Here is a 12465-nt window from a genome sequence, read left to right on the forward strand (position 1 = left end):
AAATGATTATGCAACAAGCATGTCATGTCAGTGGAGATACGAGGTGTGGTGAGCCTGCCTGGAGTGACTGTTGTCAGGGGGCCTGATAGGAGTGGAGTTGTGTTTCATCATCCATTGATGGCTGTCCTCTTGACATCTGATATCAGTTGGCTGGCTGCTGACAGGGAACAGTGCCATGACTCTCTTGGTGCCCTTCGGACACACATAACAACACGACAGGGTGACCAGGCAGCAGTGGAACAAACATGAAATGATTGAACTCCCTGACCCTGCAAGCTTTATAGCTCTTGTGTACTAGACTACAGCACAACATCCTACCCCCTGACACTTTATTAGCATTCTTTGTTAGGTACATGCTAATTAGCGTCTGTGGAGGTCGCCTTTTAGGACATCTGGCGTGCAGAACATTTCCAGAACGCTCACAGACACGAGTTTGAAAATGTAGTGATGGTTATCTGGTAGTTTTCCATTGGTCTGAGTGATTATTACAGTCGCTCAAACTTATTTAGATGGCAGATATTCATCAGAATCCGTTTGATATTTGGACATAATTACAGAACATTCAGGGGCAGAAATGACACTTCTATTTGGAACCAAGCCATCTCGCTACTACATTATTGCACTTAGTGTTGCAATGCAACGGGTTGTGCCATAAACGTGCTGTTAAAACTTAACTGTTTGAACTACATAATAAAAAATGGATCCGCTAAGTGCCAGAGAACTTTATGATTTTCTATTTCAAATCCCCCATTCCAATTGTTAAATTTTATTCCACACCTTACTCACCAACTGGCCCCTGCACACCTAACTGAGATTCAGTGTTGATAAGAGGAGCAGGTAATTGTTTTTAAAATCATTTTAAAAAGCTGATGAAAACCTGTAAAAGCTTGTGAACCAGACAAAGACTTGAAGTGATATAAAGATGACCACAGCGGTCAGTCTGGTTGACCAGGTTAGTAAAAACATACAGTCACAACTCGGATTCACCAACGGACTAAATGTGCAGTTGGATCAAGAAGCTACTCCAAGGCTAAGCGGAATGAGGGGTGTGGGGGGGGGGGGGGGTCGAGTGGGTCCACCAACCGCAGTCGTTTGGACCTGTTGGACATGCGGTCTTCTGAAGAAGCGTTAATGATTAACCCCTTGTTTAACTCTGCCGTATCCCACTTCAAACGCGCTCGGCTTCTTTGGTTCTACGGAAACGGGAGAATGCCAGTGGTTGGAAATAGAGATTAGAGTGCCCCGTTAGCTGGCATCATGGGGGTGAACAAACACCGTCTGTTCACTTTCCCTGGGGTTCCCAGGTCCAGAGCTAGCAGACCAGGCGCCAAGCGGCCAGAGACACACGGGCGACATCAGAGAGAGAACAGTCAGTAAGTCAGTCATTCTGTTTGCTCTCTCTGATCCATTGCGAGGTCATGTTTGACATAGCCATAATGTGACTCTGCACTGGATTGGGGTTTGAGCTCAGTGAAGAGGATCAAATGAGTTCTGAGGAATTAGATTAGACATCAAAATGACCTGCCCAAACAAACATTGCTAGATATGATTATTTCTCTCCAATAATACAATTGAAGTCTGTTGTGACTCCTAATGACATGTGTAATGTTAATCTCTTGACAGCCTTATGTTGGCATTATGACAGATGGTTCAAATACAGTGCCAGTCTGAGTTGAAAGAAAAGGAAAATGAAATCTTGGTAGCACTGGTACTCCCAATTTAGGAGTACCACATGAAATTTAGGAGCACCAGAAAATAGAAGCAAGCCGTTTTCCATGTAGTAATGGAGTAACCATGATGCTAACGAATCATTCGCTTGTTTCTCTAGGGCACTTGGAAACAACGGTACAGCAAAACCTTATCATTACAACAATTATTATATGGGAGATTTTTTTCATAGTCCCACAGTGCTCTCAAAGTAAAGCTCCTGGTCACACAGCAAAATATTTAGTCTCACTTTAGAGCCCTGCTTATGCCTGCACTGCACCGGTTCTCTTTATACTCATGTGTGTGTGGGTGTGTGTGTACATACTGCATGTACAGTATGTGTAGGTGTCTCTTCATATGTCAATATGTTCTGTAATGACAGGGCCATTCTGCCTGGCTCCCTCCTCCTCCTCCTCCTCCTCCACTCGGAAGACCGCCAGCGCAGTCCTGGAGGGCGTCTGAGGTTTATGACTAAGCTCCGTTTCTGGTAAAGGGCCGCCCTGCTCACAGCCCCCCGCGCCCTGGCTGCTGCTGCTGCTTTGGATGTAGCAACCTAGCCATGCAGCTGTAGTGTCTTCTTAACCCTCAACAGAAACAAGAACATTACAGAAGCCATGTAGCAATGGGGAGACAGAGCAGAAGGGGAGGGGAGGAGAGCGGCCATATGGAGTTTACTGTGTCTCTGGAGTACAGTGTCACTTCCAGCTTCTTTCCACCTCGTCTGGGAGGGTTAAAGGGACATTACATACCACAATCAAATGATCGTCAGATGTTTTCAGATATCCAAAGTAGTATTAAGTCAAGATGAGTCCAAAGACATTGTGAGCTGTTATGCTATTCTAGCGCAGTAGGTATCCTAGTGGTTAGAGCATTGGACCAGTAACCGAAAGGTTGCTGGTTCAAATATCTGAGCCGACAAGGTGAACATTCCACGGGTGCCATAGTACTCTGTAAAACAATACATTTCACTGCACCTATCTGGTGTATGTGACAATAAAACTTTTTATATATTTTTTTACCTCAACCCTAAATGAATGGAGAAGATAAACACAGAAAATCTGGAAAGGATATGGTACTTATCTTTACCATTCATTTTGGATTGTAGCATATAGCTAGATCCAGGGGCGTTGCAAGGATTTGAGGATATTTGGGTCTTAGCCCAAAAGCCTCTATTGGGTGCACACACTTGCACGTGCATGCAAAAACTTTATGGGCCTAATAGTAGACATGTCATTTAACAGTACAAATGTATTACATCTTATTGTTAAAAAAAATCACTTCAAAAGAAGGCTGCCTGTGGACCTTCATCCACTCCATAATTCCAGCATCAAAACAGGACACCCACCATTTGATGAATGGAAAGAGACATCTGTTACAAACACCATAAAATGATATTCGGCAATTGTCATTAGGCCTACACAGTGGAATGTACTCATGGATGAGCCCAAAATGTTAACAATAAAGAAAGAAAAACACTCATGAAATAATGTAAATTTCCTGTCTCTCCGTGTTTCATAATTTCCCTTCAACCCTCACACTCTTATTCTCTCTCTCTCTCTCTCTCTCTCTCTCTCTCTCTCTCTCTCTCTCTCTCACACACAACACACACTTTTGAATCTGACCTTAAAAATCACACAAAGATACGTCAAATCAGGTAATGCCAAATTTAAGTATGAATTAAGTACGCTTTCAAGTGATTGAAATGCATTATAGAGGTATTGGAAAATTCAGGAAAGCAGAAGGAAGATCATCAGGCAATCATTGTGTCATAATCTTTCTTAGAACAGAAAATCACATACAGTGTCTTCAGAAAGTATTCACACCCCTTGACCTTTTCCCCCCAAAAAATGTCTTACAGCCTGAATTTAAATTTGATTAAATGTTGTGTCACTGGCCCACACACAATACCCCATAATTACAAAGTGAAAAAAATATTTTTTTCTTCATGTTTGCACATTTCTTGAAAATGAAATACAGAAATATCTAATTTACATAAGTATTCACACCTATGTCAATACTTTGTAGAAGCACCTTTGGCAGTGATTACAGCTGTGAGTCTTTCTGGGCAAGTCTCGAAGATATTTGTACACCTGGATTGTACAATATTTGCACATTATCAAGTCTTGCCATAGATTTTAAAGGCAATTGAAGTCAAAACTGTAACTAGGCCACTCAGGAACATTCAATGTCATCTTGGTAAGCAACTCCAGGGCATATTTTAGGTTATTGTTCTGCTGAAAGGTGAATTTGTCTCCCAGTGTCTATTGGAAAGCAGACTGAACCAAGTTTCCCTCTATGATTTTTTGCCTGTGCTTAGCTCTATTCCATTTATTTGTATCCTAATAAACTCTCAAGCATAGTTAAATAAAAAATATTTAAAAAATAACACGATGCAGCCACCACCATTCTTGAAAATATGAAGAGTGGTTCTCAGTGATGTGTTGTGTTGGATTTGCACCAAACATAACGCTATGTATTCAGGACATAAAGTACATTTTTTGCCTTTTTTTTTTGAAGTTTTACTTATATTTTTTATTCTGTACAGGCTTCCGTCTTTTCACTCTGTGGAGATACTGACTGTTAAAATAACCATTGGCCTCATGGAGAAATCCCTGAGTGGTTTCCTTCCTCTCCGGCAACTGATTTAGGAAGGGTGCCTGTATCTTTGTAGTGACTGGGTGTATTGATACACCAACTTAATTAATAACTGACCATGCCCAAAGGGGATATTCAATGTATGCTTTTTAATACCCATCTACCAATAGATGCCCTACTTTGTGAGCCATAGGAAAAACTATGGTCTTTGTGGTTGAATCTGTGCTTGAAATTCGACTTAGGGACCTTACAGATAATTAATTGTATGTGTGGGGTACAGAGATGGGGTAGTCATTTAAAAAATCATGTTAAACACTATTATTAGTCCATGCAACTAAAGTTACTTTTAAACAGATTTTTACACCTGAACTTATTTAGACTTGCCATAACAAAAGGGTTGACTCAAGACATTTCAGATTTTCATTTTTAATTCATGTGTAAACATTTCTAAAAATATAATTCCACTTTGACATTATGGGATATTGTGTGACACAAAATCTCAATTTAATCCACTTTTTCCACAACAAAATATGGAAAACGTAAAGGGGTGTGAATACTTTCTGAAGGCACTGTATATCAGTGGAGCCACTCCAGCTTCACCTATGATGACTGTCATTCAAAATGACCCAACAGCACTGTCATTTGACCACATTCTGTCTTAGATATGGCTGTGTAGGGAGGTGGAAGGGAAGAGTGGTTTTAGCATTTGTAAATCCTTGATTCACTGAAAAGGCCCTTGGGGTTAGAGGGGTGGGGGGGTGGTTTATGTTAAGCACTGTCTCTCTTGTTGAGCCCTGAAGGCAACAGCATGAGGGAAGAGAGAGGGGCCTCTGAGGGGCCGACCTTATCCGTGTGTGTGGAGGCCACACCTGGGAGCGCTCACGTGCTGCTCAACTGGTGGGAAAGTGGTGGGAGTGTTGACAGACAGCCCAATGATAAGGAGGAGGGAGCGAGAGAAAGAGAGAATGAGGAGGAGGGGGTGGGAGGAGCGGGAGGGAAAGGCAGTGCAACTTGCAGAGGAGGACAGATAGTGATCAGGTTGTCATTCAGGGAGGTGTGACTTGGGCTGCACATGTGCTTTTCACAACAAACTACGACTGACTATCTTGGGGCTGGTTGAGCTTTGTTTTCTTCATGTCATAGAGTCAGTGCTTCTTTGTTTTTGTGCACATTCTGTTTTGGAGTGTAGAAAACTGAGGGAAACTGTGGCTAAATGACAAAAAGCAAGTAAACGCTCCATTTCGATGTCTAGGCAGTTTCTATTTTATTTCACCTTTTTTTAACTAGGCAAGTCAGTTAAGAACAAATTCTTATTTTCGATGACGGTCTAGGAACGGTGGGTTAACTGTCTTGTTCAGGGGCAGAATGACAGATTTGGGGAGAAGGGTCTAAGCATGCAACCACAAACTATAATAGCCGTGTTAATTCAGCAATGATACAGAACAATGTGGAAAACCGTTAATATAACGTCAGTGATTACAATCCACTATAATACAAGTCGGATTAATGACTAAAATGTAACAGTGAATAATAAGTCCATTATCAGATGCTCTGCACAGTGCTCTGCACGGCCATTCATAAAATTTAAACAGACCAAATAACGCCAGGAAACCGGAAACGTCTGAGGAGGCAGGAGTTACAAAATTGCTCTACTCCGACTTTGGGGTTCCTGATCTGTCTCTTTCCTTCCCCCTCCCGGTTCGGAGGAAGAGGGCGCGCTCGGAAGAATGTGTCCCTGGCAGAACTCCGGGGATTTGCATAGAGCTGGCGGGAAACAGTTCCTCCCTTTGTCAGAACTGTACAGCAGCCAGGAATTCTCGCCCAGCTGCTAGTTCCCCCAGTGCTGGCCTCCTATTGGCTACAGCTTCCCGGGCTTTCTCCTACCATAAACCAGCACATTAAAGTACAAAAGGTCATTGAGGCCATGGGGCGTGACCGAACACAACCCTCCTCAATCTTACATTTGAAAACCCTTGCAAGATAACACGAGCACTGGGACAGAAACAAAGAAAAACAAAGAGATACCGGGTCTGGAATTGAACCAAAAAGGCTGGCAGAATAATATCAACAATTTTTTACAACTAAACCAAGATAGACCACAGCCTGTTGTTTCCAATGGGAAGAAATGAGTCATAGCGGGCAGAACAAGCAAGGAGGTGGGCATTCTAGCATACATCTCCATATTTCTGTTAGGGAACGCCTGCTCTGTGTAGTGCGCTTGTGCAATAACTCAATTCGCCTTTGCACTTCTTCTAAATATGATTTTTTTTAAAGGTTTTGGAAAGGTTGAAGTCTGCAATACGTAGTCCACTCTGTTCATAACATATTTTAGTTTTGGGAACAAAAAACTGTATTGAAATCCAATGTTTCATCACTGAGAAAATTGGCAGAATGTCGGCCAAAATGCATCTTTCCATCTTCTCCCACTGCCGGCCAGTGGGCTTTCTCTCACTACCGTATTTGGTAGTGAGTGGAAACGGCAAGTGGATGCTTCACATTTGTGCATCCGGTGAAATATCTGTCTCATAGTTCTATCTGTGATAATATGGTCCTTTCAATGGCCGATTGATTGCTTTTAACGAATCCTGTCTGACGTGTCTCATTGCTTTTTGGTCCACATTAATAAACGTCATAGGGCTATACGTGCCACGGCCAGGTCATTGACAGTGCTAAGCTGACAGCTACAAAACACCTCCAGACTAACATTATGAGGGCATCTAGCGGCTAAACCAAGACATGACACCAAAACCACAATCTCTTATAAACAGACTTTAACTGTGCTTTGTGCACTCTTTTTAGAGTCTCCCTAAAGTCAAAGAAAACAGCCATTTCAAATGGGCACACAATGGAGCTCTCTATGCGGGGGACATGCCAGAATCAATTGCCTCAGGATAAGTAGCGAGTTTTCAGCTTCGTTTCAAAAGGAAGGCCCCTCACGTGGCTCGGAGCAACACAAGGTGGCCGGTTACCATGGTGAGGGTGGACAGAAAAGCACGGGGCAGGCAGAGATTTGGCGGGAAGTACTGCCACAAAGTGCTGCTTCTGTTGACTTTGTGTCTGGACTGGAGGAAGCCGGAACGGTTTCCGTCCTGATTTGTACAGTCCACTGAACATAAAGCCGTTTTATCTGGTTGAGGAGACGTGGCCACCTCAATGATTTGATAACGTAAATCACGTTTATTAAGCCTCAAGTATTATCACAGCACTCATGAAAATGTTTCATCTGGCGTGCCTACGCAATCTTACAGAGAAATAAATTGACTGAGAAAAGTTCATGACCTTCTCATTTGTCACACTGGATAAAGTCCAAGACAGAGGATGTATCTCGTTTTTCAAACTGATAGTTAACGTTTTTCAAACTGATAGTTAATATATGGAAAGATCTAGGCAATGGGGACTGTCTAATTGTTATGATTTTTTTTTACAGTATTCCAGACATGCAGAGATGCAGAGAAGGAAGTTGGGTTACTCCTAAGTCATCTCCAACATTGTGACTTTCTATTACAGTTTTTCTCAATCGCGTACAAGCATTCTTTGGAACTGTGGTTGAACGTATCTACAGCAGAACAATGATCACATGCTTAAATACATTTGCAGAATGTCTGATCATGTTCTTGCCTTTGTACCTCGATTGCATATCTTAAACCCACTTTTGCAAAACGTTAAATACAATTGTCATCAATGAAAACAAAATTCACTGTAAAGTGTTTTGTTCACAGAATATTAACACATTGTTTTCACCAGAAGAGAAAGGGTTGCAAATCTGTTCACTGTTTACCGAAATCAGTAAATAATACTGCACAAAATTGAAAATGGCTTTATCAGTTATAAGATAAGGAAAGAGCCAGGCAATGGGGAGTGTGTCATTTTAATGTTTTTTTTATAACATTGTGGATATGCAGAGATGCAGAGAATGAAGTTGAATTACTTCCTCTCCAACATTGTGACTTTCCATTACAGACCTTTGCTTTAGTGCGGATTGAGGTCTACATTACATTCATATGAGTCCTGTTCCTCCACTGGTATTCACCTTTTCTTATTTCTATTGGGGATTGTGTTTCTGCTTGCCGATGGAAAGTCTCCGAGCAGACCAGCCTTGACATTGAATACATTGAGTTGCATTGTGCTGATACCTTTTGATAGTTGTATTTCCAATTTTGATCATCGTGATTTAGTGACTGCAAAGAAAATCTATAGATCTACTGGGATTAAAGCTTGGCCGCAAATGGGTCTTCCAAATGGACAATGACCCCAAGCATACTTCCAAAGTTGTGGCAATATGGCTTAAGGAAAAGAAAGTCACGGTATTGGAGTGGCCATCATAAAGCCCTGACCTCAATCCCCTAGAAAATTTGTGAGCAGAACTGAAAAAGCATGTGTGAGCAAGGAGGCCTACAAACCTGACTCAGTTACACCAGCTCTGTCAGGAGGAATGGGCCAAAATTCACCCAACTTATTGTGGGAAGCTTGTGGAAGGCTACCCGAAACGTTTGACCCAAGTTAAACAATTTAAAGGCAATGCTACCAAATACTAATTGAGTGTATGTAAACGTCTGACACACTGGGAATGTGATGAAAGACATGAAAGCTGAAAGAAATCATTCTCTCTACTAATATTCTGACATTTCACATTCTTAAAATAAAGTCGGGTGCAAACCGTAGTCTAGCTTTTTAAAGCAGTGGCTTCTTCCTTGCTGAGCGGCCTTTCAGGTTATGTCGATATAGGACTCATTTTACTGTGGATATAGATACTTTTGTACCCGTTTCCTCCAGCATCTTCACAAGGTCCTTTACTGTTGTTCTGGGATTGATTTGCACTTTTCGCACCAAAGTACGTTCATCTCTAGGAGACAGAACACGTCTCCTTCCTGAGCGGTATGACGGCTGCGTGGTCCCATCGTGTTTATACTTGCGTACTATTGTTTGTACAAATGAACCTGGTACCTTCAAGCATTTGGAAATTTCTTACAAGGATGAACCAGACTTATTGAGTTTTTTTTTTCTGAGTTATTGGCTGATTTCTTTTGATTTTCCCATGATGTCAAGCAAAGAGGCACTGAGTTTGAAGGCAGGCCTTGAATAACATCCACAGGTACACAGCTCTAATTGACTCAAATGATGTCAATTAGCCTATCAGAAGCTTCTAAAGCCATGACATAATTTTCTGGAATTTTCCAAGCTGTTTAAAGGCACAGTCAACTTAGCGTAGGTAAACTTCTGACCCACTGGAATTGCGATACAGTGAATTATAAGTGAAATAATCTGTCTGTAAACAATTGTTGGAAAAATCACTTGCGTCATGCACAAAGTAGATGTCCTAACTGACTTGCCAAAACTATAGTTTGTTAACAAGAAATTTGTGGGGTGGTTGAAAAGCGAGTTTTAATGAATCCAACCTAAGTGTATGTAAACATCCGACTTCAACTGTATGTATTCAGACCCTTTGCTATGAGACTCAAAAATGAGCTCAGGTGCATCCTGTTTCCATTGATCATCCTTGAGATGTTTCTACAACTTGATTGGAGTCCACCTGTGGTAAAATCAATTGATTGGACATGATTTAGAAAGGCACACAGTTGACAGTGTATGTCAGAGCAAAAACCAAGCCATGAGGTCGAAGGAATTGTCCGTAGAGCTCAGAGACAGGATTGTGTCGAGGCACAGATCTGGGGAAGGGAACCAATAACATTTCTGCAGCATTGAAGGTCCCCAAAAACACAGTGGCCTCCATCATTCTTAAATGGAAGAAGTTTGGAACCACCAAGACTCTTCCTAGAGCTGACCACCCGGCAAAACTGAGCAATCGGGGGAGAAGGGCCTTGGTCAGGGAGGAGACCAAGAACACGATGGTCACTCTGATAGAGCTCTAGAGTTCTTCTGTGGAGATGCGAGAACCATCGAGAAGTATAACAATCAAAGCAGCACTCCACCAATCAGGCCTTTATGGTAGAGTGGCCAGACGGAAGCCACTCTGTAAATGCCACCTGACAGCCCACTTGGAGTTTGCCAAAAGGCACCCAAAAGACTCTCAGACCATGAGAAACAAGATTCTCTGGTCTGATGAAACCAAGATTTAACTCTTTGGCCTGAATGCCAAGTGTCACGTCTGGAGGAAACCTGTCACCATCTCTACTGTGAAGAATGGTGGTGGCAGTATCATGCTGTGGAGATGTTTTTCAGCGGCAGGGACTGCAAGACTAGTCAGGATCGAGGAAAAAATTTACCTAGCAAAGTACAGAGATATTTGATGAAAATCTGCTCCAGAGTGCTCAGGAGTTCAGACTGGGTCGAAGGTTATCCTTCCAACAAGACAACGACCCTAAGCACACAGCCAAGACAACGCAGGAGTGGCTTCGGGACAAGTCTCTGAATGTCTTTGAGTGGCCAAACCAGAGCCTGGACTTGAACACGATCAATGTACACACAATATGGGTTATTTTGTGTAGATTGTCGAGAAAAATATAAAATAATAATCAACTTTAGAATAAGGCTGTAACGTAACAAAATCTGGAAAAAGTCAAGGGGTCAGAATACTTTCCAAAGGCACTGTAACACATGTGTGTAACACTGGAGAAGGGACACTTCATTGAACCCACCTGTGGGAGACGCAACAATTTTGACACCAGAACTTTGGGTTAACACCACCATGTTTATGCACCCCTTGGGGGTACTTCTGTCACAATGAGCCTCACTCGGTTTAGGCAGTAATATGCATCGCGGTAACCGGCTGGCACCCAGAGCTGAAGCTGATTAAACATCATGATCATTACACAGGTGCACCTTGTGCTGGGGACAATAAAAGGCCACTCTAAAATGTGCAGTTTTGTCACAACACAATGCCAGAGATGATTCAAGTTTTGAGGGATCGTGTAATTGGTATGCTGACTGCAGGAATGTCCACCAGAGCTGTTGCTAGATAATTTTATGGTAATTTCTAATTTTATGGTAAGCCACCTCCAATGTTGTTTTAGAGAATTTGGCAGTATGTCCAACCGGTCTCACAACCACAGACCATGTGTAACCACACCAGCCCAGGACCTCCGCATCGGCATCTTCACCTGCGGGATCGTCTGAGACCAGCCACCTGGACAACTGATGAAACTGAGTATTTTTGTCTGTAATAAAGCCCTTTGTGGGGAGTTTAGTTTCAATGAATGTATTTGTTTTGAGAAGGCAACTACATTTAGAAAATGCATTTATTGTTTCACAAAAGGCTACAGAGTTCTGTATCTTGAGAACGTAAAAACATTGCTCCAAGAAATGTTTGTACGCAATTGAGAAAAACTGTAAAGAGCTTTGCTTTGGTGTGGATTTAGGCCTATACATTACTATCAGTTGTGTTCCTCCAGTCTATTCACCTTTCCTTATTTATTTTCTTGAATGTGTTCCTGTGCACCAATGGAAAGTCCCAAAAATTCTGAGCAAACCATCCTTTGTATTCAATACATGGAATTCGATTTTGATACTGATGAATGAATCCTGATTATTTGTATTTTTGATTATCAGGAATATTGAATTTGATGTTTGGCGAAATATGCATAAAAAGAGGGTAATAGCACATAACTCTGCACCTTTGGATAGTTGTACTTTCCATTTCGATTATCATGAGTAAATTATGTCAAAGAAAATGCATTGATCTACTGGGATTTTCTTTTGTCTGCTTGGACTCAAGAGATAAACATGGTTGTCTTCATCTTTTTGCAGGCAGTCGTGTTCTTTTGTTGAATGTATTTGCAATTTTGACAGTATAAATGAATGTATTTATGTTTTGAGAAAGCAACTACATTTTGAAATTACATTTATTGTTTTGGATGTCCACAGATTTCGGTGTCTTGTGGAGTCGCTATTGAAAATGTTGAACTACATTACAATAGACTGTCCCATAAAGAATTCTACCATAGTGTACTATAGTATATACTGTGGCCTACAAATAAATGCATGTGTACCATGACAACTTTGCAAATAATGGCAATTATTTATCCATATTACTCTACTGTGCAATGACAATCACAAACACAATTTATATGTTGTACTGTAAATATTTAGCCATTAAAAGATCTGACATATCATGCATGGTGGAAAGCTGGAAATCATACCATGAATAAGATCATTTTATTTATGAAAATAATCCTGGTTAACACCCTCATACCTACATGAAAACAA

General features: G+C 41.5%; 1 long non-coding RNA gene across 1 annotated transcript; it reads left to right on the top strand.

Moving 5' to 3' along the window:
* The first annotated feature begins 5988 nt into the window (after positions 1-5988).
* Positions 5989-11503, top strand: LOC139565909 (uncharacterized). Its single transcript, XR_011673004.1, has 2 exons — positions 5989-6458; positions 7730-11503. It is a non-coding gene; the product is annotated as an uncharacterized lncRNA (long non-coding RNA).
* Positions 11504-12465: the final 962 nt, after the last annotated feature.

This window comes from Salvelinus alpinus, chromosome 2 (genome assembly GCF_045679555.1).
Source record: "Salvelinus alpinus chromosome 2, SLU_Salpinus.1, whole genome shotgun sequence".
Lineage (NCBI taxonomy): Eukaryota > Metazoa > Chordata > Actinopteri > Salmoniformes > Salmonidae > Salvelinus > Salvelinus alpinus.